The sequence below is a fragment of the Leuciscus leuciscus genome (assembly GCF_965113295.1).
Source record: "Leuciscus leuciscus genome assembly, chromosome: 18".
Taxonomy (NCBI): domain Eukaryota; kingdom Metazoa; phylum Chordata; class Actinopteri; order Cypriniformes; family Leuciscidae; genus Leuciscus; species Leuciscus leuciscus.
Window position 1 is genome coordinate 11,275,510 of NC_138742.1, and position 25,848 is coordinate 11,301,357.

The window sequence follows — 25,848 nt, forward strand, 5'->3', positions numbered from 1 at the left end:
GTATCCAGACATAATATTTTAAACTAACCATTCGGAAACGTCCTGCTGGAGCCGCTGAGTTGCAACTTCTTCATCCGTTGCTTCTCCATCTGGATCAGATTCTGGGTCAAACTGAAATGCTTGAAAGACTGCGTGTCTTCGTGCCATTGCTATATCCAACGTAAACATGCACGCCACGTTACCGTTGCGCAAGATGGTCAAGGCCACACCCACCCTCCACCTTGCGCCGCCTTTCTTCTCCTTTCTCTTCCTCATTAGTATTTAAAGCTACAGACACCGAAACGGCCTGTCTGAAGGAAGCTCATTCTGGGACTGGCTTGTAGTGGCTATAATTCTGCACCGAGGCTGAATTTTTGGAAAGAGATTTCAGATACAGTACTAGGGACCACTAAGGCCTATATTAAAGCCTACAAAAAGTAGCATGTCATGGGACCTTTAAGTTAAAGTTTCTTTGGGGAATGGTTCTTCTCACTGCAAAAACCCCTTTTAGAACCTGCAGGACGAAGAACCTGCATCACCCATGACTACCATGGCTAAGTATATTGCGCACTACACAATGCTCTTTAATAAGAGATTTGTGTGGACACTTTCTACAAAACATTTTGGCAGCACTAATGAATTATAGACAAAACAATGGTTTTCTCATTTTATGCAGATGAGGGTTCGGCTCAGTCTAACTGGATTGAGCTTTAACTTTGCGATTCAAATTGAATTACCCTTTATTTAAACATACTACTTGTATAATGACCAGTGAATCATATATTGAAGAAAAAAAAAACTATATTTGATTACCAGTGGATGACTAAGATGCATTTGAGAGTTAGTGTAGTGGAACTTCAATATGGACGCCCTCCAGATATTGACCCTGCTTCTCTTAAGAGTACACACAGCTTTTAGTAGGCTATACACAAGACTTGGTAGATGCGCTCTTCTCCTCTGGCAGTTTTGCAATATTTTTGATGGCTGCCACCGGTTCTTTTCCCACTCTAAATTATTGATGGATCATGGAATAAGTGCTCCCGCAATGTCCCCTTTTAAAGTACAAAGATGTAGAAGACAGGCCAATGTGTAATCCATTTCTGTTTGAGCTAACCGATCAAACTATCGATTGTAGAATGCCACTTTAAAAGATTTCGGCGACAGATGTGCAGCTGGGAGATGTGACAAAATCCTGCAGCCTGTCTGGCTGTGGTTATTCCATTACCTCCAGCAACTTTCCCTGCCGTCAGATGTGAGATTTTTTATTTATTTGTTCCTCCATAAACTAAAAGGAATGATGAAAAGATTGATGTAGTCTGTAAAAAGGAATTGATGATGCAATATCTCGTTTACTATAGAAAGAGACTATTAATGGCCCACTAATCCTCTCTGACAGCCAAATATGATTTGTTGGGGTTATATGGCTCTGTGATGCTGGAAAATATTTCATTTTAGATGAAACACAAGTTTTAGCCTTTAATTCCTCTGGAAGGAAATGCAAAAGGACAACTCCTGTGATTATATATAGATGCAGGTTACGGAAAGCAGCAGCACAGATCATTATGAAGCAAAATTTGGCTCACAGAATCAAGTGCCTAGCTAGATCTCCACATACACACTGTATCTGAAACGAACATCAGCATAGACAAGAATAGCTAGCAGTGATTTGTGATTGTGACCATGCACTCCTTTTATATTTGTGATGATAGGTTTCTGTCGAAACAAAGACAGTTTTTTTTATTACAGGAATAAGCCACATAAATAAAGGACAGACATGATTATGACTGAACAAATGTATCCATGTAACAATAATTTAAGCATGGCAATATTCATTCTCTCCCTTTCTGTGCACAACAAAAGGCTATACTATCAAAGTTTATTACTTCAATGTTTTTTCTCGAAGATGGAGAGGGATAGTTGTTTGTAAGTTTCTATAATTAAATTTTTTTTCATAAGAAATGAATGGGTTTACTTTAAATGTTATTCAGATTTATTAAATATTATATTGTATTATTTATTTTAATTACTAAATTATTATGCAAGATATAATTTAATATATTTTTTTTTCCTATATAAACAATACAATATTTTGTAGTCATGTGTCTTAAAATAAATGTTGAATTCTCAATGTTAATACATTTTTAGCTATTTTGAGAAGTAATAATAGTTTATGGACCCATAATATAATACCCATAATAATAAGTTCTAATCAAAATGAAATTATATCTTGACTAAACCCCTGTTGACTAGATGTAGATGAGGTAATTGCAATCTTCTGTCCAAAGATGGCACTGTCTAGCAAAATTATACTGGGCTAGCACTTCCCTCACACTTGCAGCTGTTTGTAAAATAAGAGACAATTAAAAACAAATTTACTTGTAAATAGATTTAACATATTGTGAGGGAACTTTTAATTAACTGCTAAAAGAAATGCAGAATTTTTCTGTATTCTCAGATGAGGTCAAAGGCATGGACTTCATAAAACATCATATCCCAATATCTTCATCCATGCTGTTTTTGAAAATGCTTATAGCCTAGATCATATTTATTGTGCCACTGTTTTTTTGCACGTTTTATGCCTTGCAAAAAAAAGTGATTGTACACAAATGCTCAGTTTATTGTAAACAGCTATTTTGGTTTGAACAAATAATTAATCCCATTAAGGAAGCTGCAGTTAAATAAATAGATAATCCTATGACTATACAGACAATATAGCCTTGAGACATATTGCACTAGGCTATAACAGCGCACTGTAGCCAATATGGCGAGATTAGACGTTGCAGAGTTATTAAATCTAAATATGCAAATGCACATTTCTAATCACCTCAGTTGTGCATTTGTAAAATGACCATCTTTGAGAGAATGAAACAGTTAAAACATGCGACATGCAAATAGAGCCGGTCGTAAGTGAGTGCTAGCACAGGGGGCTGGGTTTAAACGCGCTGCTACTGTAACGCTGCTGGGCTTCGGTTCCTGTGCCAGTCTCGCGTAAAACCTTCACAGGAGAGCAATGAGCGCGCGCGCATGACGATCTAACGGAGAGCTGCTGATGAAAGGCGTGATGTCAAGCCGCTATCAGTGTCAGAGGACTGGGGGAATGTGCCGTGCACTTGGCATATGCGCTTGTGAATGACCATCCTCCCGGCATCGACAGATAAAGCGTTGAATTTTGCTGCATAGATCAGTTAGCCTAACGTTACCTGAAGCCGCGCGGCGACCGTTCATTCATCATCTTGCATGCAAGAAATCTTCGAGGAATTGTGAGAAATTTGTTGAAGGTGCTATACCTTTGAAGCTTCGGCATTCATTCGGATGTGGATCTATCTGTCAAAACTGAGCTGAACGCAGAGGCATCTTTTGACTGAACATTAGATAGCATCCTCAGCTTTCTTCTGGATTGTAGGTGAGTGGACAAACGTGCTTCATGAATTCATTCAAGCCCAGAAATGCTTTTCTTGGGAGATGTGGCCAGGAATACTAATGCGTTCCGTGCAGCGTGTTAGAGGAAAGCGTAGAGAAAACAGAGCATTCATGGTAAAATGCTCATACATCGCAAAGAAGTTGAGCAATATAATTAGGATAATGCTGGGAATTAATTTGGTGGTTTTGCATTAGCCTATGTGGAAACGTTTGCTGCTGATGCTGGAAATCTCAATAAAACAAACCTTATCCTCACGGTCACGTTTCAACTTTGAACGTAATATGCAAGCCGTTAACGATAATGATTGCGTGTCTATTGAATTTTGCTGAATTTGAATTGTAGCCTATTTTTCCCCACATAAGAGAAGTTAATGATATTGTGTGTCTATAATTTAATTTTGCTGAATTTGAATTGTATTTTTCCCCACACATGAGATCAAAATCTACAATGTTTGCTGATTATTCTCGTCAAAGCGAAAAACACGCAAATTAAAATGTTGGTCATCAATCTTCCTCATGCATATGCGCGCTCATAATTCATTAATCTTATTTTATTGATTTAATTTACGATCATTTAAACCTCATACCCTTCACTTTGCGCTCTCCTTGCGATCTTATCTTGTAGCCTACGGAATCTTCCTCGATGTCCATTTAAATAGACATGACTAACACAGTCGCATAGCCTACTCAGTTTTGTGGGACGCTGCCTGTCAAAGAAGTTGATAGACGTTCAAAACGTGAAACAGATTGTTGCCGAGTGCTCATAATTCAGCTCTTCTCACCTAAAACTCCGTTCCGTTCATCTGGACTACAGCAGATGCACTCACAAATCTTAATTTCCCTCAACTCGCGGCTCTGACATCGGCTCTAAAGAAAATAAATGTTTCTTTAAGTAGAAAATCGGCCAGCATTTGCATGAGAATCACTGGCATCTGCTATGAAGGACAGGGATGATATTAATCGGTGTCTGACTAACACAATCAAACGGCGCTTTCAGTGAGGAAGATGAGGTGAATTCATCTCGAGCGTGACCTCTTCACATCATCGTTTTTATCTCCGAAACAGCGGTTTGACCCGAGACGGCAGGGTGAGAACGGCTCATTCAAGAACTGAAAGAGCGCATTGCTAGTGGAGAACGTCTAAATGATCACAGTTTCGAGGAGAATTCGATCCATATTTAATTTGAGATGAAGCAATAAGTCTTGAAAGTATGTCTTTTTCTGTTTCAACGGGGTTTTCAAACCTTTCAGTAACCGCAAAAGTTAGGTTATAAGTTCGTCAGTGTGCTAAATAAACGCTCCGTGAAATCGCGGTCGCCTGAGGAGGTAACCATAGCAACAGTAGGTTGCTTGAACGCGTTCTGATAAGATCAATATCGGACGGTGAGTCGACCATACGGTAATGATCAACACATTAAAAATGTAATTGGCTAGATCGTTCAGATATTTTACATGACTATGGTGGTTATACCTGTGGTTTGATAACTATACAAAATATTACAGAAATTCAGAAATTCAAAGCTGAGGAAGCTTATAAAGTGCAACTGAAATGAATGCCATATAACCTTTTAATTTTCTTCAAATTACACTTATTTGTTACGTATTTTTGTCCTAAAAATTTGACTCGAGACACCTACAAAGAGAACAACGATGATAATTATTTTCCATGGCTATGCATTTATGGTAGTTTAAAAGTTTATACGTTTCATATTCGATGTTTTAAGAAGCTCAGCTTTTGTTTTATAATCCTTTCAGTCGTACAGAATCCTTTTATAAGTCAACATATCTCTGAATTTCAGTCTATTCCACATTAAATCCAGTGGCATTTTGTAAGCCTTGAGGTCCTGCTTCCAAGTGGTGAGGTCATGCCCAAATTATGTTATTTTGGCCAATTTAGTAATTTACAATACATATCATAAGGTGTCACTCTGTCATGTTAATCAGCATGCATTGTTATTTGGTCTGCTATACAAAGTGAATTGATAATGGTAATTAATAATCAAGCTTGCAGTAGTATTTCCTGCTTTTATTGTAGTTTGTAATACATGCTGACTGTGCAGATTTAAAAATATATATATTTTAGACTCTCTGTTGGTGTACCATACTTTAAGTGGCTCATTCTGGGGCATAATGTCCCGTACACCAATGTTTTAAACATTTAGATAAGGGAGTCAAACCTTAGCAAATGACACCTAATGCTTTTAGATGAGTAGAGTATGATTACATTCTGTATTGTGTTCTGGTCGCTGCGTGGCTTTGTAGTTTGTTCTCTTTGATAAGGCACCCAGAGACAGGGAAGGCTGTAGAGCATCTCCAGATCACAGGCTCTTTAATCAATAAGGTTAACTACACAAAGCCGAGAGGACAAGTCTCCACTGGGCGCACACCCATCAACTTTACCTGCTTCCTCCTTTCCCTTACCACGGTGGCTTCATGGGGTTTAATCGGAATTGCAAAGTGAATCAAGAATTGTCTTTGCCTTTCCTCCCAGCGTGAGCTTCCTGAGTTGGATTTGCATGTTCATTCTGATTGTCAAAAAGCCTCTAGCTTTCTTATGTTGGGTCGCATGCTATTGATTTGACTATGTCAGTCAGGTGCATTAAGCGTTTCCTGAAGGGTAATTGGAGGGTATTATGTGCTTAAAGGAGGTTTGTTCCTCTGTCTTTAGCCGTTGGCTCTCAGATAGATGTATACGTTTGAGGGGAAGCTGAGGGTCGAATCTCAATGGGGTGGCCACAAGAGACCCATGCTGAGTGCTTATCCTGCTTGCCCCAGTTAAATGCCTTGCTCGAGTGTGTTAGTTTAGGGACCAATTTGGATATGTGCTTGTATCTTCTTGGCTCGGATTTTTGAGGTCAGCAAGATTACCTTATCAGTACTTTCCGAGGAGATTCTGCAGCTGTGAAAACGGCAATGTAAAGATCCTAAAGTATGTGCTATCTCATCACTCATCTCGCCCATTGTCCACCAGGCATCTAATGTTTGCAGAAGAGCTCATCATTCTCTGTGGCTTTGACTGAACACTGGGATTAAGTCTGTGATGGATAATTGCAACCAATCCCTCCAGCAAACTTCGAGTAGGCCCACATAGTTCCATAGCGCCACCTATTGATAAATACATTGCGGCAACAAACCACGATGTCCGAAATTACTCGGGGGTTACAGAGCGGTTTAAACACAAGCAGAGGGGCATTTGAGGTTGGTCGGTCATAAATAATACCATGCTCGTTTTAGTTGCATGCTGTGTCACCAGCGTGCACTACACCTCCAGAGAAGCCCCTCTTCTCTTCTCTCATGGTGGCATACGGGCTTGCCCCTGTTTAGCTTAAGAGATTTTGACAAGTTGCGATGCATGCAGGCGGAATCCTTGACCTATTTCTTAATGAGTGAACAGTACAAATGCATTCAGGGGGCTGCGTTTGCAGTGCAATGCTTTCCACCGTCCCCCCACCGCTCGTGCACACAGACACAGTCTTGCACGCTCATGCCCTGCAGGATGGGCCCTTGTCAATAGAGTTCATCTGCTTCCTCTATGCTAGTCTCATGTAATAGTGTGTATATCCAATGTTTGTTTGCTTTAACGCATTGATCTCGCATTCTCTTTGCAGCGTTGCCGCTTGGCTGTTTATCTAGGGCTCTCTACCGACCAACTGTCACAACAAAGATCGCTATCACTTTTGACCCTTTCCACTTGCGTAAAGCGTCTCTGTGTGTTTGTAGGTGAACGCGTGCATGCATCCAAGTGGAGCAAAGTAGAGCCAGATGTGGTGGCGATTGCAATTGCCCTGTGACGTTTAGAAGCAGGATGCAAATTCACTGTGCATAGATAATGATATGAACTTGTCTACCCAATAGTTTCGGCTGCCTGAGTGGCTTCTCTGTCTATCTCTGTACATCAGGTGTAAACAACCTGGCGTGATAATTTGTCTTCAGCATTGGTGGATTAGGCATGGGGTTGATACTGTGACCCGGCGTTCGGCTACACTGTAATTAGGCCTGTGTTTTCTGCTGCAGCTAATTACCCTTGAACAGTTGGTGGACAGACTCTCGCTTGGAAGGTGCCAGTGTCCAGATTGGTCACAGAGAATTGTGGGTGTTGACGCCTTTTACTGCTCTACAGTGTGGGCAAGAGTCAATCACGTGCAGGTGCCGGTCATTCTGAGAACACTAGCCGTTTTATTCAACATTTTATTAAGAATTGAAACATATGCTCTCTGTAAGATCAGTTTTCTATGTTCAATGCATACGCAAAAAGGGGTGTTTTCACCCAAACATGATTTATTCATCCTCCTTGTCATTCCAAACCTGCATGTCTTTGTTGCTTCTGTGGAAGACGAAAGAAGATATTTTGAAGAATGTTTTGCTTTTGTCCCAACAGTCCTAAAAAAATCTATTTGATTTGCAGAAGCTTATGGCACTTTTTGTACTCTTGACTTTTTGCACTTTGATCATCTGAAGAGCTGGTATTGCTCTCAGTAGCTTGTTGAGACCATTTTTGTCTTAGCCTATTTGAAATCGTGCTGCTTTTGTATGAGCAACTCAAAGCACAGAAGACAAAAATCAATCACCACCCATTTCTCCAATACAAACTTTCTGCTATTTTTTTATGAGGGGGCCGATGATGCATGTTGTTCAGTGAGTAATCTTTTTGAGGGTAAAATGGTGAGGGCGGTTTTATGGCAAGATGCTGCTGATGGTTCAGTTTGGGTAGGCTGAGGCTTCTGGATGTCTGTGCTTAGTTTCGTCTGGTTTTCATGATGGAGTTTTGCCTCTTGAGACTTTGGCCAAAAAGAAAGTATTGAGGAGGACATATAATAGACAGAGTTTGTGTGTGTGTGGAGTGGGAAAGAGAATGATCAACAGAGAAAGACACATGTTGCCATGTGCCCAGTCATAAGAGGAGATGGTTCTCCAGTTAAACCCAGCACTCCCCTTCTCCTTCTCTCCCCCTGCAGCTGCCGCTTGTTGAACTTGTGGAAAACAAAAGCTTTTGTTTAGATCTTCAATCCAGCAGATGGGAGGAAGGACAGTAAATGAAAACGGCAAAGGGAATGGAGCAAGTAGACCATGATGGGAAGCATACAAACTTGGAGGCCGGTCCTTTGGGAAGAGTAACGGTCCCAGGAAAATGCTGCCACGAAGTTCCTGCACTGTGCGGCCCTCTGTTACTTTTTCATCCCAAGCCATTGACTGAAAGCGTTAGTCAGAGCCTCCAGGCTCTCTTGGGCCCGGGCTGCTTTTATTAAGATGTTAATGGAATTGCCTTCATGACACACTTCTATAGGACAGCCATTCTTCAATGCCTCAATCTGTCTTCTGCACGGAACACATTAGCGGCTTACGCACAACAGGTTCCTTGCACATTCGTGGCTCATTCTTTGTGGTGATTCTCTAAGACTCTATAATTCTTCCGTGTATATAATCCTTCCCGCCACATGCATGCCATATTTCACAGCATGTAAAGACCGCCCATTTCAACGATAACAGTAATAATCTATGGACTCTAGTGCTTCTGTTTGTTTGTCAGTGAATTGTAGCATGATTGTACGGTAACATCAAATCAGTATGTTAAACCTCGAAAATGCTAATGCTGTTTTTCTACACAACGTCTAAAAGGAGGGATGGTATGCTGGCGCAAGCCTTTGTGCCTTCCACAAACCGCTAATGATTTCCCTCCCTTAACCACAACCTCTTATGTTGTGTTTGCTAAACCCTTACTAGAGATTCCACTGCAGACATGCTAGGCTAAAAGAATGATGTTATAAACAAGTTGGGATTTTTTTTACAATCCGTAATTTGTGTAATTAAGCTTCGAAATCTATCCTATCAGTGTTGGAATAATTGCTTTCTTGTCTTGTTTATTGGAATGGTCACTGTCCGTGTAATTACCGTACAGTGAATCCTTTTCATTGTCATTTAACAGACTAAGTGTCTGTTAAATGACTATGAACTGCTATCTAATAATATTTGTTTTTTTTAGTGTACCCCAAATTCTATCATCATTTATTCACCCTTACATCGTTCCATACTTTTTTCCTGTGGAACCATATTTGTATATAGAATGAAAGTCAATGGGGTCCAAACCAATTTATTTGATTGTATGGATAAAATAAAAATAAAAAATGCTGATAATTGTTATTTTATTTTCTACCAAAGAAAGGAATGGGAATACCCAGCGTTTATGTGCTGTGGGCTTGCACACCGTCCCCTATTGACGAGAGGCTGTAGTCCTTGGTTTTGTCATTTAGTCTAAAGTTGTCATTTGAGTGTTAAATTGACTTTCATTCAGATTTTTATTTTTTTTATTTTTTTTATGCTTGATTCGAGAGCAGAGTGCATTCAGATTACACCTCGTCCGCCTTCTCAGTGGTGCACTGGTGGAAATAATTCCTTTGTTGTGGGAATATAATTGGTTTTAACCTCCTTTTACCTGGCTTGGATTTTTGGCTGCAGGCTTATGCACGTACACTGACGTGTACCCACCTGCATCCATGCTGTCTGCTTTGTTACAATTCTCAAGTCAGCCATAGCCTTATCAGGAGAGATAGCTCCTCTTTCCTGTCAGGAGGCAGACGCCTTAACACATCCTCTCCGCCTCAGCTGGGAAAAGAGCTCCGATAAGCCTCCCAAATTCATTCCTGAGCCTGATAGCAAACAGGGCTCCTCGGGAGAGAGACAGGGAACAAGAGAGGGGGAAACTCAAAAAGATAAACACTTTTCATAGCACAGGGCAAAACAAACTGAAAGTGATGATGAAAGTTGATGAAACTTCCAAAGGAAAAAAAACCCCAAATGACACATGCCATCTTTGTGTACCCATGATAGACACTGGTTTGTGCAAGCACATTCACAGAAGGCCTGGCTGGTGCCAGGAGCATTGGACACGCTCCTTTGAAAACAAGAAGTATCCATACTTAGAATGAGAACAGAAGGTCATACCGAAGGAGCGACTCAGAGTGGGAAAAGTATTCTGGACTGAGAAGTTCTCCCTTATGCTCAGCATTCTGTTTGAAATCTTTACTTGGGCTTGGGTAGCAGCCACATTGAATTCAAAGGTTCCTCGAGTTCTTGCTAGTTTCTGCAGATTTCCACAGAAGTTCCACTTGCTCCTCAACTTTTGATTGTTCTTGTTTTTGTTTTTTTTTGTCAAATTTTTTGTGTTTTGTTTTTTATGCATACTGAGCTTTACATATACTACTCTTATATTTGTACATTTAAGTTATAGTTAGGCTATACTAGGATAGTATATTTTATTATTTGTGTTATATAATCATATTTCTTATTATTTAAAATGTATATAGTTGTATTTAATTATTTTACAAAAGATTATTTTCTCTCTAAAATATGGTAAAAAGTGTAGATTCTGGCAATTGTGCATTGAATATGTTAGCTGGATTCATACAGGTTAGCTTTCCGAGCTATTTTGAAAATGGCATCTTTTTGTTTGATTGCTTGTCCTTCAAAGGCGATAGTCGCAATGAAACTGGGAAATATTGAGTCATTTCAAAACATCAAGGTCATTGGGTGCGCTACCAATTGATTAGACCACAAATCTGACCTTTGGGGGGGAAGCACGATTGTTTGAGCATGTACAAATCTGTCCGGAATCATGATAACAATGAACAATCACTGTTTTCCTTTCTCAGCTTCTCAGCACTCCCATCAAATGATTCATTTGTTTGTTTGTGTCGTACATACAATTATTGTAGAAAACCGCATGTTTTCTAACAGAATCCGTATCTTTATGGCCTACTAGCGTACAACAGAGATGTCATAGCATGATTCCTGTGGTGTCAAACCTCAACATCAACATTTTCCTTCAGCTTTCCACATTTGAATTTCACAATTACGAATGTGGTGAATTACGAATAACGAAAGTGTTTGTCTCGTGAATTGCACCACAGGAAATAAATAATCAAATGATGACATCATGTATAATTCACAGATGAACAGCAATGTAGGTCAACCACGCTTCTTTTCTTGAGCATTTAAGGGGAGCGACTGTCGAATTAGGGTATCTAAGACAATTATCCCAAGTGTGACAGCACAGAGAGTCTCAACAGAGGACTGCAGATCCCTGTGTTGTCCACCGAGATGTTGATTAAATATGACTGCTCTGAAGCTACTGTCTGCCGATGGGGGTTGGGGAGGGATGGAGCGAGTGTGAGCGAAGGATAACGGAAGGGGGGTTTGGGCAGGTTCTCTGCTGTGAATGAATAGTGGCTCAAGCCTGCATCTGTAGCAGTTTAGGATTATGGGTTAATGCTGTTTAATGCCTGCCACACAAGAAGTGAAAGCATGGAATCTGTGACACTGTCACTGTGATGTAATGGTGTCAGCTGGGTGTTTACTCAGCGCTGTGCTCTTGCACTGATCTGAGACCAGCTTTTATGAACGGTTCATTTCAGGACTTCTGTAAGCACAGGTTATCTTGCTGTTGCCTATTTCCTGGGGCCTTCCTCAACTTTGAAGTCAGCATGAACTAAAATGACCCCATTTACTTTCTTAATATCCTTTTCTGGTCTTACTGTGCACTTACTGTGCACTATATAGTGCACGTCATGTCCTGTTTAAAAAAAAAAAAAACCCAGCCAGCTGTGGTTGCCATAAATTCACTGTAAAATATACATGGACAATGATTCCTGTATTACAGGAATTCATATTGGTACCTGCATATTTTACAACTTCTAACTATTTTATTAAGTTCAAAACTTGTATAGAGACGAAGCACTGGATCATACAGACAAAGACAAAACACTATCAGGTTAATGCACATGACGCTAAAGTATACAATGAACATTAAATGTAACAAAAATTCCCAATGTGCATTACTGAAATGAGTACAAAAATGAGAAGAAATAATAATTTATATAAATGTGCTACGCAGTGACTTTTGGGAATGTACTTTTACAGTGTTTCACAGTAAATTATATAATAATTCATAGTTTGTACTTCCATAACTTTGATCGTATTTAAATGTAAATAACATTAAAGAAAAAATACTATCAGTAATTTAAAGTTAACTAACTAACATGATTTCTGTATCATGTCTCTTGCTGTAAAAAAAAAAAAAAAAAAAAAATCATTTTGTACTCAGGTTTGGAATGCCCATTTTTCCCAAACCAAACAATTCCTAATATTTATATAAACGAATCCTGCTCTTTTTTTCTCTCTCTCATTGTTTGTGTAACATGGTTGTGTCATGTTACATGTGTTAAAGGAGTAAAATGGTTTGAGAGTGCCATTTAAAGGTGTAGTAAGTGATTATAAAACACTGTTGGAATTTTAAATCAGCAACCAGAAGTTGCTTTGTTTTTGTGCAATACGTGAGTAGCATTGGTTTTGCTGTTTCACAGAACCAAGATATGCTGTTGTTGTAGTTGAATCAGCTAAATGTCATCAGTCTGATGAGACAGCTGTTAGTCGTTGCCTGTGTTGCATAGCGTGTTCGTTATTTTGAGGGTGGAGCATTGACGGGAGGGGTGTGTTTCTTTTGGGTAGGGGGTGTGTGTGTTTGGGTCTCGATTTCAAATATCAACAGTGTTCATTAGAATTCACTTACTGCACCTTCAGTGTTGACTTAGTGGTTGCTAGGATGTTCCTAGATGGTTGCTGTAGTATTGTTAATGATTGGTATGGCATTAGGAGTTGCTAGGGTGTTCTGTGTGGTTGCTAGGGGGTTGATGAGGTGTTTCGTGTTTTGGGCAGATGCCAGAGTTGGGAAAATTGAAAACTAAAGAAAAATGAGAGTGACTCAATTAATTTTAGATCTACTTCCTTGCATTCAAATATGAATAATATTGCTTTTGCTTATGCTGATTTGAATTCAGTTCAAATATAAGACTTACATTTTCGTATGAGGTCATCGTATGAGGAATCAAAGTTTCCTTAATCTTTTTAGATAAAACAGCCTGATGAACTCTGAAAACATAACTTTTCAGAAACATTCTCATTACCACAAGCGTTTTGGAAGCTTTTAGGTTGAATTGTTTAGTGAGTTTTCGGCAGTAACCCGAGGCATCTTAGATGCTTGCGAAAACATTCGAGATGAAGTTTCTAACCCCCAGCTGAGTTGAAGACGGCACTCATCGCCACGGGCAAGAGTTCAGAGGTGAACTGAGCTCAACCACCCACCTCATATGCTCATTGCTTTGGCCCCATATCAACTGTTTTGGAAATACTCCAGTTATGTAACAGACTCGAAAAAGCCAGAGCTTCTGTTCCTGGAGGCGATAAATATTTCATTATCTCTGCCTGTCATTATTATGCATCAGAACGAATCTGTCAATTAAAGGCTTTGTTGAAGAATTTTGTCGAAAGGAAGCATGCCGTAAACCGGTATGGAGTCTGAATTAAAAATTAACTAGCTTTATATTGTTTGTTTGTTTACTCATTTAGTTTCTGCCTGACAATTAACAGCTTGTAGCAGACAGCTTTCCACCCCTCCTAAACATTGTCCCTCCCTCGTTCCTCTGTTCCTTCTTTTGTTTGCTTAGTGTGGTGGAGGAAAGAAATGTTTGTGGCTGCAAGCAAGCATATGTGTGTATGTGTTGTTGGGTGGGGTTACGCGTGTCTGTGTACATGGGTATTGTGGTGTTGATATAAGAATGCCCTCTCCTGCCAAGTCTTATATGGGTTGTTACATCACCTAATGATCTTTGCAGGACTTTGGCAGGTGCCCAATGTGTCTGCATTCATTATCATGGACACACACACCTGTCCTCCTGCTTTTTTTTGCCTGTCCTTCTTGAGATGAAAGCTTCTTACTGTCTTTCCATTGATGTTGGATCAGTAAAACCAAGACCAAGGTGTCCAAGTGTGCTGCCTTGACTGGGTTTTTCTTGGAATTTGTGCTTCTGTCTAGCCAACTGGCCTGAGGCTCTCCACACCGAGTCAGTACGCTTCAAATCATATGGCTACTCTTCTTTGCTCTCTCTCAGAACAACAGATCTTCAATTAGATAAGATCCTTTCAGAAACACCTAAGGATACGGCGTAAAATGTCCCAGTAACTCCGTCCGAGGACCCCATCAGTATACCGTGACCTGCTATCAGCCTCAATCTCCTTGATGTTCTAACGGTGGCTAAAGGAAATCTAGTGGTGACTACAGATCATGATTGTGTCCATCATTGCTGTTGCACGCTGTGATAAGTGGATGAATTAAATGAATATAGAAATCATGGTAAGCTCAGAGGTGCTGTACTGTGTCCGACATTTTGTGGGTCACAGCCTATCAATCCCCTTGTGTCTTCAACACGTCGCTCCACATTCATATCCTTCTCCCACACTTTTGTTGTTCACCTGCGTGTGACGATGACATTAATTTTTCACCTGCTAAAAGTTTTGATTGGTTTTGCACTTTCTTGCGCACTTTCTCAGTACAGAGTGGGAGATTTTCCTCTGAACCAGTGCTTCATTGTAAGGACTTTGTGGTTGGTCCCTTGGTCATGTGGTGTTAAATAAAAACCCTAGTTTAATGGGTTCTAGTTTCAGTCAGTGTTTTTATTAGTCAGTGACTGACAGCATCCGCAGGCTGTACGGAATATGTCTCGAAACGGGAAACAAGGAAGAAGGAATGTGAATAAGACCTCTCTGATTGTTCCTGGCGAAAGTGAGTCAGACAGGAATAGGAAGGGAGCAAAAAGGAAGTTGGCATTATATTAGTCTTGCTCAGGGGAAGTATGACGGACGGGGCAGGGCATTGGTGTGACCGTTCTCACAGGATGGAAAAATGGCTTACTGTTTCACATGCCGGTCTCTGAGGATGGCTGGCATGCTGCCATGCTAAGGTCAGGCAAGATAAGTCACCCTCTCTGGAGAAACTCTTAGTCAGAAACTCAAGTATGTTCTTGCAGTAACAGGCATTTCCGATTCTCCACCCAAAGTATTTGTCAACACCTGGAATAAAAAAGCAAGGATCAGCAATTTTACTTCCTACCCTCCCTAACTAATGCAGTTGAATGCATTGCTCATGCTCTAACATTGACCTGTTTTGTTTTGCCTAAAGTAGTTTCAAACGTCATGCACCTTTCAACCTCCATCCTCTACTGAATATCAAAAGCCAGATTACATGGGTGAAGTTCTTGCTCTATTGCTGCCTTTACTAATGACTCACAAATTATCCATAGATTTTCTCCAGTCAGTGAGTCTCTTGTCTCTCTATTAAGAAACTTGTTATAGTTCCTGGTTGGATCTTTTTTTTCTAATGTTGGCTTTAGATAGATAGATAGATAGATAGATAGATAGATAGATCGATAGATAGATAGATCGATCTCTGTTTGAACTTGGCTTGATTGACAGGATTGGCACATCATAAATCATTACATATTTGAGAATGTTTCTGATCCCATTTAGTGTCAGATCTTTTCCTTCTTTCCCTATTTCCATCTCTTTCTGTATTTCTTTCTCTCCTTTCCTCATATTTCCTCAAATAGCTTTGGGTTCAGCCGCTCCCTCTTGCCCAGCTGAAACAGATGCTAATTTGAATCATCATTCACACACAGATTAGTCTTTGATCAAACTTAATGCCCAAGGAGCGTCTGTTGCATTTGAGAGGAGAAAAAAACACCCTTTCATCTGTTCCGAATCTACTCCGAGAGGGAAAGAGTCAGAGGCGCAGATGAGCGAAAGAAGCCTTTTAGATGGCTGTAGCCATTCAGGTTTGAGACCATGACCAATGAGGATTGTCCAAAAATGGTGCCTTAACCGCTTACAAACAGCATGACCCTGAGACTCACACCTCAATGGTAGTCCCAAAGGATCTGTGTGTGTTGCATATGGTCTACTTAGTCAGTGGTATTCTTCTATTACTATTCTGTTCACATGTGGGACTGGGTCTAGTAAGTCCCTGCTCTGAATTTCAATTCCGACTCTTCTGATGTATGCCTGTGTATGGCCATGTGATGCTGTCCGAATGTATGTTTCATTAACATATGTTCATTCATTGAGGGCTATGGTGGGGTTATTCCTGCGCATATATATATATATATATATATATATATATACACACATACCTATAAAGTGAAAACAAAACAAAAACACACACACATGTATGTATGTATGTATGTATGTGTATATATTTGTTTTACAATAACAATTGCAGAAAAAATATCATTATAATGTCCAGAAATCAATTTCAATAATGCATTGAGTTTAATTTATCAACATAGAAGTCATGTTTAACGTGATAGTTTCATCCTTGAATCTATTATAATATATTGCTAGTCCCGAGATTCTTCACATTTGTGAATAAATACATAGATTCGCATAGAATGCTCGTGGAATTGAGGAATTGCTAATAAAGGACGAGAGAGAGAGTAAATGAGATGGAAGCTAGCAACTCCTTTTTGGCACTTGATGGGCAATGTCTTTGAAACCAAGGGCATTAAATCAAAGTTGACCATTTTAGCATCTCTCTCTCTTTGCTCTTTCTTGGTATCTGGCTTCCTCTCTTCCATTGCTCAGTGGCATGCCTATTCATGTTTCATATGGTGCATTTGTTATAAGGCCTGATCCCTCACACCTGCCCTGGTGTGCTAGATTCATGCCCCAGTGGAAAAAGTGCTTCGGTGTTCAGTATCGTGACACAAGATTTTTCATCCGTTGTTGTAGGTCAGTGTGACATTCACTCCTCTCCACAGCTCTTCTACAGCTCGATTTTCAGTTTCACATTTGTGAAGAATGGAATTTCAGTTCTGTGCAGCCTTCAGTGAGCACACCAAAAACGTAGAGAGGATTCTGACTTGATCTGTATTTTTTCTTAAAAATTCTTAAATTTGTCTTTTTGAGATTTAGTGGCCTATTTTTTTTAAATATTAATAATTAATTTGTCTTGAAACTCACAATTAAATGGATCTGGCTGGTAGTCTGTGCAAAAGGAACTGACCTCATCAAGGGTCACGTGATGCCAGAGCTCGCAAGGTGTTTGGCCCACAGGAAGCAGACCTGTATTTTTCCACTTCACACTCCTTCCTCTGGGCGTTGAACTCAGCGCAGTGACTCAGCATTTCCGTTGGCTAGATAGCATGGTTGTCAGGGTTCAGGGTGAATAAGTTGGCACTTCCAAGTGCTCAAAATATTACTGACCTTTCACTTTCTCTCAGGCGGGAAGATGGACAGGCTGCTCCTTCGTGCTCCTTGTGCTATTGGCTGCAGACCACCTCTTGCCTCGCAAGCTTATGAAGCTGTCACATACTAGAATTTGATTTGGATATTCACTTGTAACTTTCAGAATTATTTTGAATGCCTCAGTAATGCATAACGGAATCAGCCCTATTTACCAGTTTTTTTAATTTAAATATATAAATTTTATATATAAATCAAAACATTTTTTAAAGTATTTTAATATAAGTAAAAGTCCAGTCCTAATAAAAACTGTTTTATTCTACATGGAGCGGGTCTCCTCGTGGAGGCTGCCATGTTTAGATCGCATGGCCAGCCGAACAACATTATCAAAATGTTTTTTTTCAAACAAATATTTTCATTTAGATTTTTATGTTGTTGATAATAAAACTGCTTGCTAGGTGGTGTCTAGATTATTCTCAAGTTAAAAGTGTCAGCCTTTACATCAGCAACCTGATAAAAGCTGTTTTATTCTACATGTAGCTGGTCGCCCAATGGGGGTCGCCATGTTTGGATCACATGATCAGCTGAACAACTATATTGGTTAGTGCATCGATAGATCATTTCCTACTTTTTCCTATTTTGCTACTGTACCTTAAGACTTTTATTTGCATTTATCTTTGTTTACGTGTATTTATTTACATACCTTTAAATGTGAAATTAGCAACAAATAGCTTAATACTGCATCAGTATTGATTTTTTTTTTATATATATATATATATATATATATATATATATATATATATATATGGACGGTCATGTTAATGACCTTAACACCATGCAATTTATAAATGATGAGTTTTTAAAGCTTAGTTTCTATTAAGGGTCTTGGTGGACTGAGAAGGTATCTTTGAGTCCATTTTAAAATCCTGTTTTTCCACGATATGTGAAAACCCACCTGTGTGAAAATAACAATAGCCACTAAATGGAACAAGTAAGATCCATATATGACCTGATGTTTGCGCAGACACTGCATTTTTCTTCCAATCCGGTAGCTTTTGACCTACTTATGTCGCCATGTGGTACTTAACCAATTCACTAATTGCTTTCATTTATTCATACCCATGTGAAGTTTGGCGTCCTAGTCATCTGCCTGTCGTCTGAATGAATTCATTCGGAGCAGCAGCGTGTCTGTCTCTGCAGCCAACTTAAAACGATCATGTCAAACTGGGCTTCATGGTGTACTCTTCGAAAAGGATGTCTGTCTGAAGGGCAAGAGGAAAGGGAGATATATTTAGAAAGATAAAGACCAGACACTCTCAGTGCTTCTGTAAGGGGGCCCGTAAGTTTTCAGTAGCTCCATTTCCTTATTGCCTCGATGCTGGCAGATATTAAGCTAAGTAACAAGCTTCCGACTTGATTCGCTCGGTTTTTATCAGCCCTGATGAAATTATGGCCTTTGTTGTGAAAACTGTGGTTGGTAGAAGAGTACAAGAGGACGACTGAGAGAGAGAAATAGTACTTTGGAGAAGCTCAGGCCCTGTCTAATGTAATAGACTGAAGAAATGGTTCCTGTATGTGCTAAATGAGATTTTAAGGTGTCTGAGTGCTGGATGGTAACCGTAAAGGAGAGAAATAGAATCTGGGATGCATTTAACACTTATTCGGTGTGTATCAAGGTAAAGTGGATGAGATGGCGGAGGGAAAAGGTATCTGCCCACTCATTGCAAAGCCTCTCAATCTTTCTGCCTCAAAGTTACGTAGTTATTGTAGCTCGCGGCGCAAGAGGGTTTTCACTTATGTTTGATTGCATTGGTGTTAACTCACTCTATGAGCTCTGGGAAAGATCGGCTCTTAAATCACAGCAGCTTCTTTTCTTAACAACACAGTAAGCATGTGGAGAGGGCCTGGAAAAGACTAGAGTATTAAATCCATATAAGTGGATAAATAATTAAAACAAAAGCAACTGGACTCTTCTGATGTGACCCTGTATTACACTTGCTCTCTAAGCGGGGCTAATAATACCTTAGATCTGAACAATATATGAGCCCTGAATACGACGAATACTTCAGCAATGTGTTTGTGATGTATTTTATGCCTGTTTCACATTATGTAATTGTCATGCTGAAACTTTTAATTGCATGTAATCGTGAACAAATAAGAACTGAATGGGAATAAGTTCAAACATCGCCTATAAAAATATATTTTGAGGCTGCAATCTTTCAGCTTGATCACATTTATTTTTAATCTTGCACCTCTGAGTGTTGTGTTTAGCAATCTTAGGCACAGGAAAAGCTAGATTTAATGCATTTCGATAAGATCTTTCTCCCTCAGCCATCATTGTTATAAACACATTTAAGGGCCACATGGAAAACATGGTCATATTTTTTCATCAATATTTTCATATATATATATATATATATATATATATATATATTAGGGCTGGGAATCAATAAAATAAAATAAAAATTAATTGCACAATTTGCTGTAATTAGTTGCAATTAATTGCATTTCCCCCAAGCTTGTAATCATCAATATTTAAACTTAGAATCACCTAATTAAATTAAACAACACAGGAAAAAAAGGAACAGAAAATAGCCCTATATTAAAATAATATTAAACATCAATATATCAATATATTATTCTTTTTCAATAATCAATCAACATAATCAATTTAACAGATTTTTTTTTTTTTTTTACTAATTATCAAAATAAAATATAGTCCTACAACAGGAAATCATTCAAACGAGGCAAAGAAAAAAAGTGCTGCGTTAATTGCGTTATTTATTTATTTTACGCGTTAAACATCTCAAATGAATCGCAAAGATTAACGCGTTAATTCCCCCAGCCCTAATATACAGTATCAAGATCTTTTTTTCCATTTGATTTTGGGTTAAAATATGGCCTGGGCATGTTTTTAATTAGATTCACCCATCAAGCCATGCATTGCATTGTTCACAACCTCGTTTTTTGTAATATAAGACCTTCCAATGACCCACTCAGTGGTTCGTAAATTGACATGTGTGATTTAAAGTCCGTGCCTGACTTATTGAGCCGGGGTAAGAAGTGACTATCATGGGGTTCATTGGTATCTCCATGCCTGTGCTTCCTCTGTGATAAATCAACTGATATCCCCCCCCAGGCCTCTGTTTATTAATAAATGCTGCTCAGTGACAGTATATAGTCAACAGAGAGGATGTCCTATACGCCTGGGGAGAGCGTGACGGATGATCCGGCCTGTACAGACTGCCGTGACACCGCATACAGTTGTCATTCACTCTGTAGACAGTAAAGCATTTCAATGTGGCTTCCCAACATGCCATGCCTGAGCACGGAAAGCAATACACAGTAACGGCCCCATAACACTATAATTAACAGACAGATTTATGACACCAAAGCAGTTATTTCAGCAGCATTTACATGATTTATTCAAGTGCTCGACAACAATGATAGTGTAAAATACATCAACTGCTGCAAATCTGTCCCTGTCTGTACTATAAACTTCTGTAGTTAATGGCCTCATGCATGTATTAGTGGTCAGGAAGTACATTGAGGTTTTTACATAGACTGCAGGAGTAATATTTCTGAATGATGTTTTTAAGACTATCTGCTGTCCTTATTGTTTGTGAAGCTACGTGGCAGTGAGTTATCACAAACAGGATTATAAAAGAGTATATTTCAGCTCCGCTGTCACAGATTAACCTGGAACATTGTGGCCCCCTTTACTACCGGCCTTTATAGAATGCTCTGCTGAACAGCAGCTGCATTAATTGGATTGGCATCTGATTGATTAGACAATAGTGAGTGAAGCAGAGAGGGTAGAAACACTGGTCTACATGCAGCCTACCTGTTATTGAAGTAACTGGAACCTCTTCTTGTTCCTGTGTTGAATATGTTTAGAGATGTTGATTCTTCGATTGCAAGGTTGTGATTTGAACAGAAGCTGATTTGAAACAAAGTCCTCTCAAGGCAAGTCATTTCACTCGGCGGACATCTTTCAAGCGCCTCGGGAAGCTATTTCAGTCATTCAAGTGCAGCTCATATCTCTAGGGAAACATCAAATTCTCCAAAGCTGTTCACTAAGCTTACGATTACATTATATGTAATGAAATCTGACAACAAATGTCTCATAACGTTTGTTTCTAAACACTCAGGTCATGACAGAAAAATGCATTTTTCAGGCTGGACCAGCCAATGCGCATGAACAGAACGAGTTTTTCCATTCCACTCCACTACTTTTCCATTATTTTTCCAATGTAAACGTGCACTAGACGGACGTGTTTTACCGTTGCGCTCACATCTTACGCATCTCATCTCATCATACTTCAGCATCTCACGCATGACACTGTGTTCTAAAAGACGCTGGCGTTTGACACGGCGTTAAAAGTTCAACTTTTAAAAGACGCTTTTCGAGACCTTGCGGTTTTTCCTCATTCCACTGCCCGCGTCTTGCGTTTTTTAAAGCAAAAGCACATTCTGTGTGAACTAGCCCATAAGTGTGCGTCTCAGAACACTGACTGTTTCTATAGCAACTGGAGCTTTTAACGGCAGCTGCAGTGATGCAATGACCAATTGGCGATTGGCTCTTTTATTTAGAAGGCGGGACTTGCATTTTCTCCCATTCATAGTACTAAAAGTGCACAGTCTTTGTATATCTAAAGTCTTTAAATGCATCCCAATTCGCGTACTAGTGCCATTTTATAGTATAAATAGTACGAAAAGAAAAAGTGCACATTAAACACTTTGTCACAGTTTCAATCATGTAGCGGAGGGGGAGAGGCTATCAACCTCCAATGTTGAATGACAATGTAACATAAAATTCATACACTGCATGGCTGAGTACATTGTGCATAAGTACATAGTGTGTCATGGGACACAACTTTTGTTTAAAACCAGGCTGGAGTGGACAAACAGTAAGGTTGGTACAGTTTACAATTGTTATTGTTATTATTATTTATTACATGCCTCCCTGAAATACATAATTCTAATAATAGCTTTCATGTCTCTTGTATCACTCCACAGTCTATTCTCCTATAGTGAAATAAGAATTTCAACTTGCCCAGTTGTTATTGCAAAAGAAATCATTTCAGAGTGATAAAATACCACCCTATCTGGGTTTATTTTGTAGTGATGACCGTACATTATCTCTTAAATATTTGATCATTCTATTTTTTTATTAGCCATTCCAGATATTGATATCACTGGCATCAGTTGACCGCTGCTTACCGGAAACTGTCTACACTAAACTAATGTTCACATTCACTACAATTGCGCACACACACAAGAGTGTCATTTCTGTTTATGGCGCCCCTGACGCTCAGCCGTCGCTGTGGGATGAGTGTGTTAAATCTCGGCAGCGCTAGCTGTGCCTCCCGCTGTGTGTGGAGTAGCCAGGTGGTAGCTCTGAGTGGCTGTGCATACAGGCACTGTGTGATTGGCACACTGGATCCCGTTGGCAAGCTCTTATTTGAAACAGTGGGAGCAGAATGGAGTGGATTATTCTGACAGGTGCCCTCTCATTTCCCTGAATATCTTATGTAATGCATCGGATTTGAGAGCCAAACATCACAGCGGCAGATTGAAGTAATATTATGCAGTTCGGTGGTATCCGTAACGCCGCTGTCTGTTTATGCCATCTTTTTTCACAAACATTGTAAATCTTCCTCGCATCATCCTCTTTCTCTCTCTCACTGACTTTCTTTTTTCAGTTCTCTGTGCCAGGCTGTGCAAATCTGCCCCAGATAATAGTCTATGTGTTGGGTGCCAGCTTTTGGAGTTGTGACTGCTGTTGTAACGGGTTGTTGCCCAGCTGGAGTAATGAATAGCTGGGTCTTTGCTGCCTCTCCCTCTCTCTTGGGTGCCAGAGCCTCACACGGCCCCTTCTCCCTGCTAGCCAAAACCCGTACACACACACACACACACACACACACAAACACACACATTTATACACTGATCCAAAGCTGAGGAAGTCCTTTGGGAGAAATCCACTCCGTGGCATTACAGTCCGGATAATCCACATGAAGGTTAAAGTCGTGCTTTGAGTCTGTTCTGAGGATTTGATCAGATTCCATTGTGTTTTCTAAATAGGAGATAAATAAGGGTGCATTTGAGTTAAGCAGCCAGCTTCAGTGGCGTTTGAGAATGATTCGGGCTGATTATTAGATAGCGGGTCTGTTTCACCATTGGCTGTGGGCTGAAATGTGATTTATCTCATTGGCTAAATCAGTGTCTGACTTTTGGCAGTGTGAGGCTTTGGTTTAACACTGACCCCAGTCTGGGGTGTTAGGATGTGGGCCTGAGAGAGCTTAACACTCCCTTCTCACTGCTGGGAGCGCTGCTGTTTATGTAATCCAGCACACAGCAAATCTCTCATCCTCCTTTCTGCTTTAGGACACCTAATACTGCACTCACTCTACTCTAACACCCGGGACTTGAACGTGGAACTTGAGAGAGAGATGAGAAAAGTCAAGTAACAGTTGGATAGAGAGATTCTGATCAGAACGATCAAAAGAATTTCAGGGCAAATATATTTGTGAAGATTAGAGATTGTACAGACCAGAGACCAATGTTTTGACATTTATTTATGTTTACGTTTATGCATTTGGCAGAGACATTTATCCAAAGTGACTTGCATCGCATTGAAGGTATACATTTTATCAGTCCATACATTATTATATGTGTATGATATGTTTTAGTCATATTTTAGTCATCTAAATTATTTTAGTCGACTAAATATCATAAGATCCAAATACGATTTTCTCCCAACTGTTTACTTTCATTTAAGACATGACCAACTTATGGTTTGATGTATTTTTGTGTGTATTTGTCCTTTAAAGCACACTAATGGCGCTTTTCCATTACCAGTACCAGCTCAACTCGACTCGACTCGACTCGACTCGCCTCGTCTCGGCTCGGCTCGCTTTTCGCTCCGTTTTCCATTGCAGATAGTACCTCCACAATAGTACCTGGTCATCATAGCGACGCCGCAGGATACTGCCGTGACTTAATATTTTACGCGAGACGCGCGAGATATACCCGCTACCCACACACACAGGACAATGGAGGAAATCGAGTGTATGCTGTTTTTGGATGTTTTTGTTTTTGCTGTTTTTTATTCAGGATACTCCGTCTGGCGCGTGCAATGATGACGCAGTGAATAGTGACGATTCTCTCTGACCAATCAGCAGTCTGCCTTGTTTTCACGTCACATTTTAGTATCGCCTCAGCTCGCCTCAGCTCGCTTAGAACCTCGCCGGAGGTGGTACGAAAAAAAGTGCCTGGAAGCAGGTACAGGTACAACTTTTACACAGTGGAAAACCAAACAGAGCCGAGTCGAGTCGAGCCGAGGCGAGCTGGTACTGTGTAGTGGAAAAGCGCCAAGCGAGCTGAGGCGATACTAAAATGTGACGTGAAAACATGGCAGACTGCTGATTGGTCAGAGAGAATCGTCACTATTAACTATCAACATCATTGCACGCGCCAGACGGAGTATCCTGAATAAAAAACAGCAAAAACATCCAAAAACAGCATACACTCGATTTCCTCCATTGTCCTGTGTGTGTGGGTAGCGGGTGTGTCTCGCGTAAAGGATTAAGTCACGGCAGTTTCCTGCGGCGTCGCTATGTCGACCAGGTACTATTGTGGAGGTACTATCTGCAATGGAAAACGGAGCGAAAAGCGAGCCGAGCCGAGCCAAGGCGAGTCGAGTCGAGTCGAGTTGAGCTGGTACTGGTAATGGAAAAGCGCCATAAGATGCAAAAGGCAACTCAATTTAGTTCTCGTATACCGTCAGAGAGGCGGCTTTCTGTGTGAGTGCTTCATATGTGTGTGCACATAAACCCTCGCGAATTGAGTTCTCTTCTTGCGCTTGAATACTTTAAAATTGTTTTATTGTTTAAACTGGCAAAACGTTGTCTTGTCGACTCAACTTGTCGAGCCCTGTAGTGTATTTAAAATTTCGTTGTGTTTTCCCGGAGATTATCACTCCACACGGTTTACAAATGGTCTTGTTTTTGTCAGTGAAAAAAGATGTTGACGACAACTTTGATGAAAGTTATTCGTCAACGAAATTAAGACTGGTTAGCACCTGTACTGTTTGAGCTACAAGAATGAAGTAGCGTAGCTTTACAGTAGTTAATACAATACTAAAGCACAATGATGCTTTGTTCAATATTAATACAATGTAATGTACAATCAGCAATGATGACACGAACTCCATAAAAGTTGTTAAAGGATTTTAATTATTATTATTTTTATTTTTTTTACTTGTTGCATTCCTGGCTGGTTAGGGCAAAACTGATAAATGTGGGGCTCATTTCTTTTTCTTTTTCTTTTTCTTTTTCTTTTTCTTTTTCTTTTTCTTTTTCTTTTTCTTTTTTCTTTTTTCTTT

The 25,848-nt window shown here is 39.8% G+C and overlaps 1 protein-coding gene across 1 annotated transcript in view; it reads left to right on the forward strand.

Annotated features, from left to right (window-relative positions):
* Positions 1-2,937: 2,937 nt before the first annotated feature.
* Positions 2,938-25,848, forward strand: part of plxna2 (plexin A2) — a 204,843-nt gene continuing 181,932 nt past the window's right edge. The window contains exon 1 of the mRNA XM_082146376.1: positions 2,938-3,382. The gene's annotated coding sequence lies outside the window, so the exon portion shown is untranslated. The remainder of the gene's footprint in view (positions 3,383-25,848) is intronic.